Here is a 17,906-nt window from a genome sequence, read left to right on the forward strand (position 1 = left end):
CCGCATAGGGCCTCGCATTCAAGGGAGCCCCGCGCGGCGCGCCTGAACTCCGCCCCGACCGGCCATCCGGTTCCAGTCCCCCTCCCTCTGAATTTTAAAAGTCATCTAAGTTACGTCGTCGGGGTTGTGGTGGCAAGCGGCAGCAGTGAAAAGCGTGTGAGCTGCTCAGCGCTTCAGGAGTCTTTCCTTCTCTGTCTCAGCTGTGGTACTGCCCTTGCGGAAACAGGAAATGAGGGCGGGACCACAGCTGAGACAGAGAAAGAAAGGCTCCTGAAGCGCACAGCTCGCAAGCTTTTCACTGCTGCTGCATGCCGCTGTAACCCGACGAGGTATGATGACTTTTAAACATCGGAGGGCGGGGGACTAGAGCTCGGAGGGAGGCCTCGGAAGGAGGGAGGCCTTGGAGCTGGGAGGGATGTACAGAGGGGAACCTTGGAGCTGTGAGGGAGGGGGGCCTTGGAGCAGGGAGGGAGGGAGGGAATTAGACATGAAAATAGAACAGACCAATACTCGCCCGTTTTAACAGGCTTAACGGCTAGTTGCTATATTGCACAGCGATGACTCAGTGGTATTAAAGGGACCAATGCTTAATTCTTAAGATCGGATGATAATAATTAAAAGTCAATCTGCAAAATTCATTACCATGTGTAGCCTGCATGAGGAATGGGATTCAACACAACTGTATGTGCTTAGCCAACAAGCTCAAGAGTCATTTTTGACAAACCCTATTCTTTATGCAGACTATGTAGGTTATGAATTTTTCAGTCATTATTAGCCTAAGAGCTGGCTGCAATGGTAGACTTGAAGAATTATACCGTTAAGCAGAATGTGTTGTTTCCTATCGTAAGTTTTTAAGCTGCGTTCATTTCTGTTCTCATCACATGAGTGGAGGAGTGGCCTAGTGGTTAGAGTACTGGTCTTGCAATCCAGAGGTGGCCAGTTCAAATCCCACTGCTGCTTCTTGTGATCTTGGGCAAGTCACTTAACCCTCCATTGCCTCAGGTACAAACTTAGATTGTGAGCCCTCCTGGGACAGAGAAATATTCAGTGTACCTGAATGTAACTCAACCTTCAGCTACTACTGAAAAAGGTGTGAGCAAAATCCAAATAAATACTTTAGCATGCCAAAAATTTCCATTATTTTTCATAAATTTTAGAAATACAAAGTTTATATAGCTGCACTATGTATATATTGCAAGGGAAGAGCATATGGACTAAAATCTGCGCATACAGGGGTCCTTTGACTGAGCTGTGCTGAAAAACGGCCTGCGTTAGTGTAGACGTGTGTTTTGGGCGCACGCAGAATTATTTTTCAGTGCGCCTACAAAAAATGCATGTGGAGCAAAATGAAAATTGCCGTGTGTCCATTTTGGATCTGAGACCTTACCACCAGCCATTGACCTAGTGATAAAGTCTCACGCAGTAACCGGGTGGTAATGACCTATGTAAGCCAAATGCCACTTGGAGCGCATCCGATACGCACGGCAGAAAATAAAAATTATTTTTCGGATGCGCACCAAAAATGAAATTACTGCAAGAGCCACGGAGTAGCCATGGTACGTGTAGACACTTGGTACGTGTAGACACTTTCGAGGCTTAATAAAAAGGCCCTATAAATCCCTATTTCAAAAAGGGATTGCATGTGTATGTCCTAATATTTATTTATTAGGATTTATTTACCACCCTTTTGAAGAAATTTGCTTAAGGCAGTATACAGGAAGAATAAGTCAAACATAGGCATAGACAATTACAGCAGTAAAATTATTCAAACAACAGTATATAGTATGGCATACTATGCTACTTACAATATTAACACAATATGCAATACAACCTTTTAATAGACAGCATACAGTAGGATGTAGATAAGAATACCCGTACTGAATCAGACCAATGGTCCATCTAGCCTAGTATCCTGCTTCCAACAGTGGGAAAAGACTTGATATACTGCCTTTCTGTGGCTACAATCAAAGCAGTTTACATATTAGATACAAACACTTATTTTGTACATGGTAATGGAGGGTTAAGTGACTTTCCCCAGAGTCACAGGGAGCTGCAGCGGGAATTGAACCCAGTTCCCCAGACCATTGCACTAACCATGAGGCCACTCCTCCACTTGAAGTGAAATGAAGACAGTAGTTCCTTGGAGCAAGGCTCATTATTAGCATCAGACAGTCTATTAACAAACAAATTTGACTGAAGGAGAAAACTTACACGTAGGTGGCATCAGACTCTGGTTCATTGGCTGGAAATGAAATAGAATATATTCTTTTACTACTACTAATCTATCTATCTATATACATATGGGCAACTACAGGCAATCAATCAACAAACACAATTAACACATCTACCCACTCAACTTGTTTTGAAGAAACCAAGACAGAAAGGGCAAATCACTTTTCCAAGGCAATGAATTTCTCAGGACTATGATGGTTCTCCTAAAGCAGGGGCCACTGCCTTAAGAGACAACCAAGCAGTCCAGTGATACTAGACGCTGATGAATTATTCATAAGGATTTGTGTGTGAGCAGAATTTGATCACTAACGCAGGAGCAGCCTACTGGTTAGAGCAGGAGGCTAAGAAGCATCTGAGGCAAGTCATGTCACCCTCCATTGCCTCAGATACAAATTAGACTGTAAGTCGAGCTGGACAGGAAAATGACATGTGTACTTGATTGTAACTCATATCTTGAGCCTGGATTTGGAAAAGGTTAGTAATTAAATCTAACATTTAAATCCAAGCAAAATCAGAACTGCTAACCTGCACAATTTGAGGAGGGAGACTTTTGCTAAGCTTCAGTTTTGAACTTACATTAAAGTGCATTGTGTGATTTGTAGCTCTGTTTCTACTCTTTGAAATCAGAAGCTGCAAGTGTCAAGGTGGGATTGTCAGAAAGCCAAGGCTAGCCTAAACCTCCCTCCTTGAACTGGGTCAGTTAGCATCTTTGTGATGTGACCTGAGGCAGAATTTATAATCCTCCATGTTTTAGAGAAGTTGGAATAGCAAGCCCATAGAAGCAATGGGTAAAAATCAAGTTTGGTTTGCTCTCATATCACAAGGGACAGGTTATCCAGACAAGGTGATTGTACGCTGTCTCAGATACCTGCTAGTCAATAAATAGTTTAAATGCAGGATATATTCCTTCATGATTAAACTCTGGCTTAGAAATAGAACAGTCAGCAATTTGTCACCATGACAGCCAAATATAGCAGTTGAGAAGTAAGGCCAATGCTGAGTGGACGACTACAGTCTGTGTACCATATATAGCAAGACAGATTAGGATGTGCTGAAGAGGGCTTTGATGGCAAGTCCAGTAGCTGGAACATAGATTTCTATAGCCTGTATCGTGTAAATGACAAGACAGATCAGAATGGGCTTGATTGGTTTTGATGACAATTCCAGTAGGTGGGAAGTAGGCACAGTGCAGGGCAGATTTTTTTTAATGGTCTGAACCCTGAAAATGGCAAGGATAGATCAAGATCAAGAAAGCGTATTTTTTTTATACTGCATTCATATCGCATGCCATCAATGTGAGTCCTGTATATCTCAGTGGGGGAAGGGGAAGACATTGTAAAGTGGAACTTAGCAAATAAAATGCTGTAATAATATTATTGGATTGTTGGCTCAATAACAATTTGATAATGAATGGGCAGATTGGATGGATCATTTATATATATTTATAAATGATCTGGAGATGGGAATAACTAGTGAGGCAATTAAATTTGCTGATGACACAAAGTTATTCAAAGTTGGTAAATCGCAAGAGAATTGTGAAAAATTACAAGAGGACCTTACGAGACTGGGAGACTGGGCTTCTAAATGGCAGATGACGTTTAATGTGAGCATGTGCAAAGTGATGCATGTGGGAAAGAGGAACCCAAACTATAGCTACTACTACTACTACTACTACTATTTAGCATTTCTATAGTGCTACAAGGCATACGCAGCGCTGCACAAACATAGAAGAAAGACAGTCCCTGCTCAAAGAGCTTACAATCTAATAGACAAAAAATAAAGTAAGCAAATCAAATCAATTAATGTGTACAGGAAGGAGGAGAGGAGGGTAGGTAGAGGCGAGTGGTTACAAGTGGTTACGAGTCAAAAGCAATGTCAAAGAGGTGGGCTTTCAGTCTAGATTTAAAGGTGGCCAAGGATGGGGCAAGACGTAGGGGCTCAGGAAGTTTATTCCAGGCGTAGGGTGCAGTGAGACAGAAGGCGCGAAGTCTGGAGTTGGCAGTAGTGGAGAAGGGAACAGATAAGAAGGATTTATCCATGGAGCGGAGTGCACGGGAAGGGGTGTAGGGAAGGACAAGTGTGGAGAGATACTGGGGAGCAGCAGAGTGAGTACATTTATAGGTTAGTAGAAGAAGTTTGAACAGGATACGAAAATGGATAGGGAGCCAGTGAAGCGACTTGAGGAGAGGGGTAGTATGAGTAAAGCGACCCTGGCGGAAGACAAGACGGGCAGCAGAGTTTTGAACCGAGTGGAGAGGGGAGAGGTGACTAAGTGGGAGGCCAGCAAGAAGCAGATTGCAGTATAAACGAGAGGTGACAAGGGTGTTGATGAGGGTTTTGGTACAGTGCTCGGAAAGAAAGGGGCGGATTTTATGGATGTTGTAAAGAAAGAAACGACAGGTCTTGGCGATCTGCTGGATATGATCAGAGAAGGAGAGAGAAGAGTCAAAGAAGACCCCAAGGTTTCGAGCTGAGGAGACAGGGAGAATGAGAGAGCCATCAACAGAAATAGAAAACGGGGGGAGTGGGGAGGTGGGTTTGGGGGGGGGGGAATGAGAAGCTACATAATATAAGGTTCCACATTAGGAGTCACTGATGAAGATAGGGATCCAAGTGTCATCACTGATGATATGTTTTAAACCCTGTGCTCAGTGTGCGGCAGTGGCTAAGAAAGCAAATAAAATGTTAGGTATTATTAGGAAAGGAATGGAAAGCAAAAATGAGGACGTTATAATGCCTTTGTATCGCTCCGTGGTGTGACTGCACCTCGAATATTGTGTGCAATTCTGGTCACCACATCTCATAAAAGATATAGTGGAATTAGAAAAGGTGCAGAGAAGGGCAGTGAAAATGATAAAGGGGATGGGACGACTTCCCTATGAGGAAAGGCTAAAGCAGCTAGGGCTCTTCAGCTTGGAGAAAAATGGCTGAGGGGAGATATGATAGAGGTCTATAAAATAATGAGTGGAGTGGAACGGGTAGACGTGAGCCACTTGTTTACTCTTTCCAAAAGTACTAGGACTAGGGGACACGCAATGAAGCTACAAAGTAGTAAATTTAAAACAAATCGGAGAAAATATTTCTTCACTCAATGTGTAATTAAAGTGACCACTAGGCTGCCCGTCTGTTCTGCTAGCATGTCTGTGTGGCCAGTTTACTAGGAATTGTGCCACACAGCCCTCCCTATGGCTTGTTTTTGTGCATTTTTCTCTAGGACTTTTTTTTTTTTTTTTAATGGTACCTAAAGAAATACAAACTGAGCACAAAAATGTGTGGAAAATAGCAATTTTTAAAACAAAAAAAATAAGACATTTTTCCGGTTTGAAAAATTGCTCTGTTCAGGATGAGAACTTTAGATGATTTCAGCAAAACATCTCCAATTGGACTTGGATGTCATATCAAAAATGCCCCTCTACGTTCCTATGTTCTATAGACTGGTATATATAATGCAGACTTCGAACACTATACCACAACAACATGCCAATAGTAGTTCAAAGCAGTGGCATAGCTACGTGGGGCCAGGGGCCTGGGCCTCCGTAGATTTGGCCCTGGACCCCTCTGCCGATGACCCTCTCGACCCCCCCCCCCTCCCGCCATGCAGGACATCAGAAACAGAAGGAAGCCTTGCACGGGAAGAAGAGAACCTCAGCTGGCGGGGGTTGGGGTCCCCCGCCAGCAAAGGTAAGCAACGGTGGGTTGGCGACGGGAGGGGGGTCGAGAGGGTCGTCGGCAGGGGGGTGCAAAGTTGGTGGTGGCGGCAGCGGCAGGGTCAGCAATGGCGGAGGGGGTCGGTGGTAGCTTGGGGGGGCTAAAATGTGCCCCCTCACCTCGGGGTCTGGACCCTCCTCCCACCAAAGTCTGGCTACGCCCCTGGTTCAAAGAGTGCTTTTATTATTATTACTAGTAAAAAAGCCGCATTTCTGATGCAAATGAAACGGGGGGGCTAGCAAGGTTTTCTTCAGAGTGTGCATGTGGGAGTGTGTGTGTCCCTGCCCTCTCTCCCTTCCCCTGTGCTGTCTGTCCCCTCTGCTCTGTCCCCTCCCCCCTCTGAGTCGAGTCCTTCAGTGTTAAGTTTCCTGCTGTGCTGTGTTTGTGTTACAGAGAGAGTGAGGGGTTTGCCCTCTCTCCCCTCCCCCCTCTGAGTCCTTCACTGTTACAGAGAGAGCGATTTCATGCTGTGCTGTATTTTCCTTCACTGTTTGTGTTACAGAGAGAGCGAGGGCGGGGCAGACACTCATGGGGAAACCGGATCTCTCTGCCACTTCACACTTCCGGCTGGAGGCTTCATTTAGAACGTTGGTGGTGCCTTTTATATATAGAGATTATGGCTACAGCATTGACACATTCATTATCAATACACTAGTAAAAAAAGGCCCGTTTCTGTTTGAAAGGAAACGGGCGCTAGCATGGTTTTCCTCTGAGTGTGTATGTTTGAGAGAGTGTATGTGAGAGTGACTGTGTGAGAGAGGCTTCTGTTCCTGCTGCTGTGCATTCCCTGTGTTGTGCTGATTCGCTGCTCCCTGTATCGTGGCTCCGCCCCTCTCCCTTCTACTGGCCAATCTGGTGTGGGTTGTGTGACATCACTATTATCTACTCCAACATGATCCACGGTTCCATGCAGCCTCAGAACGTTGGAGGTGAGAATTATTATATAGGATGATAAAACCAACAATCCAACAATATTGCTAACTAACATCATTTTACTCTTTAAAAAAAAGGGCAATGGCAAAATCAAATGCAAAGCTACTGTTTCAACGCAAGTGTTAGACCTTTCGTGTCAACATAAAATGAGTGGTAATTATGCAAATACCTGTTGTGACATTTAGATATCTGGGCTCCTCTCTGTAAGCTGTGGAATAGATTATGGAAAACAAATCAATGACATTCTTGAAAATGATGGAGTTGCTGTAGACACCATTAGCAACCTGACGGTGCACCAACATTTTGTTAATAAGCACGCTTAAAGATCAATGAAAAATCTTTTAATAGCACAAACAACTAATCTACAGCATTAGTTTATTTGACATGCTACAAACCTCCTTTCCTTTATTTACTTTTTAAAAACATTTATATGTGGTACTATGGGTGGTGAGCCCTGGGCCTTTAAGTAGGATGGGCAGATGCAACAAGAAGCTTTACTAGATTCTGTAGTTCAAACATAAGAGAAGTCTGCGGTAAGACAGAGGGGGGCGGGGCACAGGGGCGGAGCTGGGGAGAAAGAGAGAAAGGAAGAGAGGAAGGGAAGGGGGCCGGGGCTGCTAAAGTTTTGATTTTTATGCAGGGGGAAGCAGGGACCAGCGGCGACCTCGGGCGGGGCGGGCTGGGGGGGCAAGGCTGTCCATAAAGGACGCTCCTGACGAGCATCTTTGCCCCCTCCCGATCCTTTTTTTTTCCTTTTTTTTTAATGCAGGGGGAGCGGGGAGCAGCGGCGACCTGGGGCGTCAATAAAGGACGCTCCTGATGAGCGTTTTTGCCCCCTTTGCGATTTTTTTTTTGTTTTGACATTTAAGTTTTTTGACATTTAAGCTAACGAGAGGTACAGACCTTTCGTTAGCTTTCCGGTAGTTTTCCAGCATTAGGGCAAGCGGAAAACTTTAGTGCATCTCATTTCAATAGGGTTTCTACACAATTTGCTCATCTGCACTCCGTTTTCGTTTGCTGCTACCGTCCTCGGAAATTGGGCTTTAATGCATGCCAGGGTAGGAAAACTGTTCGTTAAAGGCTTGTTAAAGCCTCGTTAGTTTAGTGCATCTTGCCCCAAGAGGTTATTGCTCAGAGAACCTGGTTTAAATCTTAAACATATAGAAAGCCTGTTCTGTCCTGTGCAGACTATACAGTGTTAAACTTCTCCATAGAAGTCTCTTCTAATCATGAAAGAAAGTTTGTCCTATCCTGCAGGCAATTAGCCATCTAAGTGCTTCCTCAGCAGTGTCAGGGTCCATCCTGGAGGCATGTCCTCTTTCCTGCTGAATTTCTTAAACTCCAGGCTTGTACAATAGCTAGGTTGGGACCCCGCCCTGCTAATTAGGGATTTCTGATCAGGCTTTCTTAAGGTGGCCCTGCTGATTAGGGCTTCCTGATCTGGCTTTCTTAAGGTGGTCCCATGAGCAATGTGTTTAAGGAGGACTAGCGTTCTGTTATGCATTCCATCACAAATATTGCAATATAACACGTATGACCTGGCTTATATAAAGGAAATAAATATATGTTTGCATTGTACAGTGCTCACGTTTTGATGTTAGCACCCTCAAAAAATGAAATTTACATGCAGAATTATACTGCAGACCATTTCTTAGACTCAAAAACACTGACTGACCCCACTCGCTCTCATTCACACAGCAGAATTCAGTACAGGTGAAGACCATGAGTTACTAAAATGGCATATTATTATTACCATTAGTATTTAATTCATCCTTGTTTTTCTTTTTTTATGGTTTGACTTTTATTAACTTTTATTTTTATTTTTCTCAGTGTTTTATTACACATTTCTATTTTCATTTTGTATTTCTGTATTTATTTTCATTCCCTTTTAGTCCACATTCATATGTGTCTTTCCCTTCAGGATTATATGCTTGAACCATATCCTATACCTACAAGGTTAGATTTTATTTTTACTTCTTATGGTCATTCACATAAGAGATGCATGTCTCAACTCAAAAATGCATCTATACATACATTGCAATGGACATTTTTATTTCTTATTTCCTTGTCCCTTATTGTACTCATTTATCCCTACCTTACCTGACCCTTTTTCTAATTGTATTTGTTTAATACCTACCGTACTTGGCGTTCACCATTACGGTATTTTGTAAGCCACATTGAGCCTGCTAATATGTGGGAAAATGTGAGATACAAATGTTACAAATAAATAAATTTATATGACTGAAATTTGCTATAAAGAAGCATTATTTTCTTTTAATATTACACCAGATGATACCTGAATTTTTAATATATTTTTTAATGTAGAGCTATAGTAAGTTCTAGTAGTTCATTATAATTTTGGTTTTAATGTTCTCCTTTCATATGTTATTTCCTATTTATCATTTTCATTTTTTTTGCTGCATTTGAAAGGTTTTTTAAATGTTATTGTTATATTTGTAGTGTTTCTACGACCCCTGAAGCAGGCTGGTTATCCTGCCGAAACACAGTCCCGTGTCGGGTCCATTTTGGTGCCAATAAATGTTTCCTTCCTAGACAATCACCTGTCTGGGACATTCTTACATATACTCCCAGAGCTGATACTTCTGTTGTCTTCTCTACTTTTTTTTGTTGCTTTGCTGAAGCATTTACATAGTAACATAGTAGATGACGGCAGAAAAAGACCTGCACGGTCCATCCAGTCTGCCCATCAAGATAACTCATATGTGCTAATTTTGTGCATACCCTACTTTGATTTGTACCTGTGCTCTTCAGGGCACAGACCGTATAAGTCTGCCCAGCACTATCCCCGCCTCCCAACCACCTGCCCCTCCTCCCAACCACCGGCTCTGGCACAGACCGTATAAGTCTGCCCAGCACTATCCTCACCTCCCAACCATCAGCCCTGCCTCCCAACCACTGGCTCTGGCACAGACCGTTTAATGCATCATCTCCTGCCGCCAGGGCCAAGTATCATGATAACAGATGCATATCACATCACAGCTTTTGTTATGACGCTTGGCCCAATGACAGCATGTAAATCTCTTTCATGAATATTCATTGAGGATAACTTGGCTGGCTGGGGTGCCTCCAGGACTAGGTTTGGGAATCCCTGACTTAAGCCGTTGACTGTGCCAGCTGAATATCGAGCTGATAATAACTACCACTGCATAGTAACATTTCATATCATAATTCGCCTTGCATTGATTGCCTGCTCTATTAAAGTGCTATTAATAGTGGATATTATAGAAATGTTTCTGAGATAAGATTTTACCTATCATAATACTTACAGAGTGTACTGGGGCACTTCAAGGTATTCCTGGAAGGGATAAAAGATTCTTTACTAACACGATTATATTTCTATTTAAAAAATCAGTATGCATGAAGAGTCCAATCTAGTTAATGTCATACTGGGTCAAGGAAATATGACACAATAACCATTGCACCATCCTCAACATGTATATGCTGGAAGAGAAACGGGAGAAAGGGGACATGATAGACGTTTAAATACCTCAGTGGCATTAATGTACATGAGGTGAGCCTTTTTCAAATGTAGGAAAACTCAGGCATACGATGAAGTTAAGAGGAAATAGGCTTTGGAGAAATCTAAGAAAATACTTGTTCTTGGAAAGGGTGGTGGATGCATGGAATAGCCTCCTGGTGGAGGTCATGGAGAGAAGGAGTGTGTCAGAATTTAAGAAAATGTGGGACAGGCATGTGGGATCCCTTAGGAAAAGGAAGAGTAAGTGGTTACGGAGGATAGGCAGACTGAACGGGCCTTTAGGCCCTTATCTGCCGTCATGTTTCTATCAGAAGTCTGAGGTGTTTAATGACAACTCCATTAGTTTTTTTTTATACTGTAACTAAAGCAGGGATAGGGCAAGGATAGGAAAGAGATTTCACCCACCTTCTTGGCTGGTTCTTGTCTGCTTTTTGCTCGTGTCTTATCGCTAAAATTGGTGTGGAGGAAGAAAAAAAAGCCAAAGTTGAATTTTAGTTCTAATATCAGGCTTTGCAGAGAAATCCCAAATATCACTAGCAAGAAGATTTTTCAGATACTACCCTGTGGGAAAATCTTTTTTTTATTTTGTTTCTTTTTCGTGTTCAAGGACCTACCTGTGAATAATACATTAAGGATGCAACAAAAAATTAAGTGAGCTGAATACAGAAGTAATTTGCACATGTCCCTCCTCAGCAAAAATGGCTCAGTGAGAAGATTCAGATGCCAGCTTTACCAACCAAGATGTTTTAGTACATACTATTATCAAGAGGTTATTTCTTTTTGTAACTCAGCCTTCAGTTTCCTGCTGCCTCTTTAGACTTCCAGCTCAACTGGACCTGGTTTCTGTTGGGCTACTGAGTACCGGCACCTTTTCCATTGTCTGCTAAAATTGACCCATGGAACCCAAGTTTTAATGAAAGAACTGAGGCTCTACACACCAATTCTGTCTTGTCATAGATTCTATGACTGGTTGCAGGTGGCCTTGCTATTATGGGGTGGGTCCCTCGGTGATTACCCTGCTCCTGAAGGGTCTCCTAGCATTTGAGTAGCGGCACCTTTTTTGCTAGAAAAACAACACTGGTCAGAAGTCTTCATTTGCAACTACCCGATTCACCCCCCCCCCTACTTTATACCCTCTCTCCCTGCTTTCTAATTCAGTCATCCCCGAGTCTTTAGCCAGGGGCCAGAGCTCATAGTGCCTTCTAGAGCTTCGCACATGTGAACTCTGAATCTGGTCTCGTGTCACCAACTCCAGTGAATGCTGCATTTTTGGCATCCTCTGAGTTTTTTGGGCTAAGAAGCAGAAGCCAGGCTCGGGCATTTACCAAAACTGGCTCACTGGAAGGTTCACTTTGTTCAGCTTGAATTGGTGCAGCGGCTTTTCCAAATGAATGCAATTATCATTAGCTCAAGACCATAGCACAGGTGTAGTCTGACTGTCTTGTTTTGAGGGTGAAAGAAGTAGAGAGGTCTCATCTCACCTCTCTACTCCATTACTTTCACTTGTCTCTCATCTTTCTGCTTCCTCTCATTCTCACCTCATATATCTCTTCCTCCTTCCACCTCCATCACCTTCTTGTTTTCTTTCCACCTGCCCCTCCCCCTTTTTTCCTTGCTCTTTCCACCTGCATTATCTTTTTGTCTTCTTCCCCAACTGCCCCCCTTTTCTCCCTTTCTCCTTCCTCCTCCATCACCTTCTTGTCTTCTTCCCCCTGCCCACTCCCTCTTTTCTTTCTTCCTTCCTCCTCCATCACCTTCTTGTCTTCTTCCTCACCTGCCAGATCCACCACCCTGAGGACATACCCTGCAAAATCACCTATATTCAAGAGAGTGATGCCAAAATGGATCCCCAAAATTTCCTGATGTGTTCAAATTGAAACCCACAGCAATTATAAATCCAAATTTAGAATAATGAAGCTGCGTTCCCCCCAAACCAGCACGGTAGGAAGCTACCGTACCAAGGTGACAGACGTTTGTGTAGTAATTCTGAGATTGAGGTGCCCAATGGGTACCACAAATCTACCCGAGCATACCCACCAACAACAATGTATTGCAAGCAGAATCAAAGTGCCTGGAGCAGCTTCATCAGCATGTCAAGAAAGTGTCAATGGTGTGCCTCACCTTTTGGTACATCATACCATAGAGTGGTACAGAGGCGTCATGAAATTTTGTTTGATTCACTATTCTTCTCTTAATAAATCCTAATACACTGTTTGACACTGAAGAGTTATGCTAGCCCTTGCTCTCAGTAAAATACAGGCCAATGGCTCATAATAAGAGCTAGGCTTCTTAAAATCAGAATCATCTCTGATACAAAAGAGAGCTAGCTTGTAAAAATCAGAGATCACCTTTGACACAGTTACATTTCACTGTGGCAAGTGCTGAACTGGCAAGGGTGGGGGCAATCTACTCTATAAACAATCCTGAGATTGGCACCTGCAAGACGTCATAAGCAAGAGTTGCTATGGTTACGTAGAGATAGTGCTGGGTCAGCTGCACCCCGGGTGAGAACATCCAAAGGGGGGGCTACAGGAAGGTTTGGGAATATGTGAAGTCATTCTGATCAACTGATAAGGACTAGGAGCCCTGTTGAGACAGCTGGGGTCCATTGAAATGAATAGGGCCAAAATTGTATATAAGCAGCAGTTTGAGGAGTATTAGTTCAGTCGAGACGAGACGAGATGAGAAGAAGAAGGAGACTAGAGGAGAAGACGAACAGAGAAAGGAGACTCCAGAAGGCTAGAGAGAGAGGACGTGCCATGATATGCGGTTCCATTATGTGAATGCTTAACCTACCTGTATTACCATTGGTAAGATTGTAATAAACTATCTTATTATATCTACTACATACTGGGTTCCTTTCTAATTACAAGAGTCCATAATGCCTGATGGTGTAAGCCTGTCATGAGCAGATTCAAGGTTGGGAAAGCTAGATATTTGGAGGGCATATGTAACTTTGCCCAGAGAGAGATGAGATGGGCCACTGCTTCCGCTGCTTGATTAGCAAAGGCAGATTCAGAGAAAATAAACATATTGGTAGCCAGAGGATGGTTACTCCCTCTTGGGCTTCGAATCTGCCTTTGTAAATTTATTTAAAATTGCCCAAAAAGCTGTAAGTTCTAAACCCTTTTTCTCACATTTTTTAAATATCCTTATCCAGGGTCCCAAAACTGCCATTTCTTTCTGTAGCTTTTAAAAGTTTTCCCTAACAAGTGCTGTAGTTTACTATCTCAAGGACATGAGAATCAGTGTTGCCAGGTGGGCGGTTTTACCGCCCAATTGGGCGGTTTTCCGCGACCCGCCGCGGGAAATTTTTGCCCGCGGCGGGTTGCGGTTTTTTGGGCTGGTTTTTGTGCTTCGGGCGGTTTTTTTAGGTGGCTTTTTCGGCCGCGGTGGGCGGGGTTAGTGACGTTTTTGGGCGGGGTTAGTGACGTGGGAGGCGGGGTTAGTGACGTGGGAGGCGGGGTTAGTGACGTGGGAGGCGGGGTTAGTGACGGGGAAGGCGGGGTTAGTGACGGGGAAGGCGGGGCCGATGACGGCGGGGGCAGGGTTGATGACGGCGGGGGCGGGGGTGTCAGGGGCGGGGTTTGAGTTTGGGCGGGTTTTGGGCTGGATTTTGGGCTCCTTTAGGCTGGAAAAATATTTTCCACCTGGCAACCCTGATGAGAATCTGGGAAGCTTGCCCACTTTAGCTGCCTTATCAGTCCAGCACTGCTTTGGCAGAGGAGGCTCTACAGTTTACTTTTAAAAGCTCAGAAAGTGATTTTTTTTTTCCCCCTTTTCCGTTCGTTTTTTGTCCCTGTTCTATGCTGAAGTGGTACAAGTTAAACAGTCATTTACACAGGTATTCTTTTTAACCTCTCGCTGTCTATCCTCTGTCAACTGTATTGCTCCTAAATCCATCTAACTAACTCCCTCTCATATCTTTTTCATATCTTTCAACTCCGGTTTCATCTCGAAACTGGTACAACTTTTTTTTTCAACATATTCTCGACGGTGGACTTATGCAAGGGTCCTTCCCTTAACGCCGATGAGATTTATGATTCCCTATCTCTAGATTTTCAGTCTGCCTCCTTCGGCAGCACTTTCTGATACACAAACAGCCTTCCCCTGGCTGCGGTCCCAAATTACCACCTTTAGCTGGGTTATTTTTTTTAGTTAGCCAGTTTCCAATTACTGGAGACTGACCCCACCCTTTGTGCAGGTTCCGGACTTCTTACAGTCTGTGGGTTGCTGCGCTTTCCCCAGTACTAATAAAGGGAGTAAGAAGCACCTTCTAACCTCTACCAAGGTACTTTTGAAGGTTTTGGGCTTTGTGCAGGACAATTTTTTGAGACTGGCCATTGCACAGTACATTTTCTTTGTCTTGTTTCTGGGCAAGTGGCCAACCATACATTGTTTACCGTTTCAGCCCTGCTTGTGCTGTCTAAAGACACTCACTGAAGCAGGATAGACAAGCTGATTTCAAACACACTTTTTACTGTCCTTGTGCACAGCTGTGGGTTTCTCTTAGGGTCCCTCTTTAAATCTGCCACCTTTAAATCTGGGCATCTTTAATATTGGGCACCGAACGGAACACTTACTTTGTTTTCAGGGTTTCTTGTTTCTGGGAAGACTGCCAATCCTAGCTTGCTTACCAATTCAGTCCTGCTGAAGCAGCATAGCCACGCTGATTTTAAAAGTAGTTTTAGCCTTACTGTCCCAGCCCGTTGTAAATATATAGAATTGATTGTCTAGGTGCCTCTATATGGGGTACTTTCCAAATTGTCTCCCACATTAATTTTTTATTGTGAATACCAACAAGTGTTTTTTTAGGGTTGCCCTTATTCAGGTACTATAATTTTAGCTGACCATTTCGTTTTTTTTTTTTTTTAAATAGGTTTTTTTTTATGTTCACCGGTCTACAGTTTGCCAAGAGGTTTTATATTGGTCAAGGTGACCAAGAGTTCCAGTTTAATACTGAGGGATATTTTTGTATTCCAGTCTAAATTGACTGAGGGTTATTCCAGTTCTAGGCATGCCAGGTAACAGCAGGTCAGGTGTCCTTTGGTCCTGATCTCACCCTGCCACTGCGCACCCCGGATGCATTAAACCCACCCCATACTCCACCTCTACCCCCTCCTTCCTATCCCCCATCAGCCCCCCCCCTTCCCCCTCAGCCCTCCCTTTCTCTTCCCCCTCAGCCCTCCCTTTCTCTCCCTTCACAGCCCCCCCTCTTCCCCCGCAACCCTCCCTTCCTCTCCCTCCTCTACCCCTCCCCTATCCCCCCTAGCCCTCCCTTCCTCTCCCTCCTCCACCCCTCCCCTATCCCCCGCAGCCCTCCCTTCCTCTCCCTCCTCTACCCCTCCCCTATCCCCCGCAGCCCTCCCTTCCTCTCCCTCCTCTACCCCTCCCCTATCCCCCGTAGCCCTCCCTTTCTCTCCCTACACAGCCCCCCTCTTCCCCCTCAGCCCTCCCTTTCTCTTCCCCCTCAGCCCTCCCTTCCTCTCCCCGCACAGCCCCTCCTTCCTCTGTGCCTCCTACCCCCTCCCCCTGACGTCCCCTCCACCCCCCTTCACAAGATTTTTTTTTATTTTTTTTATTTTTTTCTCTATTTTGCAGTCTTCAGTTACACAAGCAAAACTTATGCAATGGAAATGAACAGGCTGCTTTCTCAATCCTGCTCATTTACTCAGTCCATACTCTCATTTCTACTGCACTCATTCCATATGACCAAGTTGATGGGTTCAAAGCCTGCCATTCAACTTTATTTATTTATTTATTTTTATTTATTTTTATTTTTCTGACTTTGCAAATTGTTTTTTTTCCTTCTTTTTAGCCACCATGGGGCTACCATGATACACATTTCCAGTATAGTTTTGATTAAGTTGTGGAGGAAGGTAATTGGATGTGAGAATCCCATTCATTTTTGGGATAATTATAAAGGTTATAAGGAAATGATATTTTCAAATATGATAGGTTTCAGAAATGTTTGCAATGTAAAATGGTTTAGCTGTTCATGTATCATTGGATGTGCTTTCTATAAGTGCATATAAGTAGACATTCGCATGACAGACCCTTAAGAAAGATTTTCGCAAGTCGCGATGGTGCAGAGAAAAGTCGTAGAAGGTCCAGAGGAATTTTGAAAAGTTTGAATGTGGTAATGTATCTGCTATCCTCTGTGCTCTATGTGTGGCCTTCTATTCTACCTTAAGCTTTTTGAGTTATAATGCTTTTTGTCTGTCTACACAATAACAACAAACAGTGTTATGCCCATATAATATTTATATCTTGTTTCTATTTCTCTGTATATGCTCTCAAACAGATCATATTTATTTACACAACAATAGTTGAAGTCTCTACACAAACTGCTTATTTCTTTTTCATAATAATAAGTACCCCTACCTGGATTAGGTATTTCACAAGAATGGGTATCCCTTAGAATTTACCCAATACTGAATTTCCCTAATTCTCTAAATTTTTCTGTTCATAATGTTTTTCTGTTTCTCCGGCAATGTATAAGAATTGCTGGCAACAAATTTAAACACCACATGAGCAAGCTTCTCTATCTAATGTCATTCCAGATCAGTGTATCATCTGCTGTATACCTACTGGTCACTTGTGCAAGGGCCAGGCCTATGCTGATTTTACAGATATGCAGATACCTGTCAAAGTTAAAAGGTACCTGCTTGTCTGCGTGGATGCTTTCTAATCAAATTTAAAATAATAATAATAAATAGAAGATTATCCTTGCATCAAAGAGATTATTCCCATATTTGGCAATCCCTGCAAAATTACTACAGACAATAGTTTTCATTTTTGATGAGTTCCTAAAGTCTTTTTATTCCTGTACTATGTATTTCACATCATACTATTTGTATTTACAAACCTACTAGCAATGGCTAGTTGAGCACTACAATGCCGCTTGCCTTGTTAGCTCTTCAAGCCACCCCATCTGCCTTTTTAAAGCTAATCCTGATAACAACTTGCCTGCCAATATTCTGTTTATTATCATTACTTTTTCTGTCTTCGATTGTCACAGGAAATCTCAGTCAGAAGAGGGGAGGGTAATGATAACCCTTCCCCTGCCACCAGTTATCCAAAAGCTCTCAAAGTTGGAGATTTGGTTCACCGGAAGTACTACATCCCTATTTACGTAGGACCCTTCCAAATTAGTCAAGTTGCAAGACCACACATCCTGGGTCCACCTAACAGACATCTGCATCTACAAGGTTCCTGATTCAGTCCCTTTCAAGCCATCCCCACCAGCTCAGCAGTTACCACTGGTTCTGCAGCCTCCGCCACCACTTCAAGTTGATGGACTAAAAGAACATTTTCCAAGCATCTGACAACTACAGACGTTACCACCTTACCTGAATGGAACATTTCCCATCAAAGAGAGCCTACTACTGCACTTGCCATCTTTCCAGTGGAACCGTGTGATGCAAGTCCACCTACCCACAAGAGGACACTGTACTCTGTACTCCAACAACTGTATTGGGACTTGTTGTACTTCTATTATTCCTAATTTTGGTTCCAGGACTAATCTATTATA

General features: G+C 43.4%; 1 protein-coding gene across 1 annotated transcript in view; it reads right to left on the reverse strand.

Annotated features, from left to right (window-relative positions):
- The window catches only part of LAT2 (linker for activation of T cells family member 2), a 43,548-nt gene that overhangs the window by 19,059 nt on the left and 6,583 nt on the right, over positions 1-17,906 (reverse strand). The window contains exons 3-6 of the mRNA XM_030185788.1: positions 10,778-10,820; positions 10,161-10,189; positions 7,043-7,081; positions 2,212-2,242 (exon numbers count right to left, since the gene is read on the reverse strand). The gene's annotated coding sequence lies outside the window, so the exon portion shown is untranslated. The remainder of the gene's footprint in view (positions 1-2,211; positions 2,243-7,042; positions 7,082-10,160; positions 10,190-10,777; positions 10,821-17,906) is intronic.

This window comes from Microcaecilia unicolor, chromosome 13 (assembly GCF_901765095.1).
Source record: "Microcaecilia unicolor chromosome 13, aMicUni1.1, whole genome shotgun sequence".
NCBI lineage: Eukaryota > Metazoa > Chordata > Amphibia > Gymnophiona > Siphonopidae > Microcaecilia > Microcaecilia unicolor.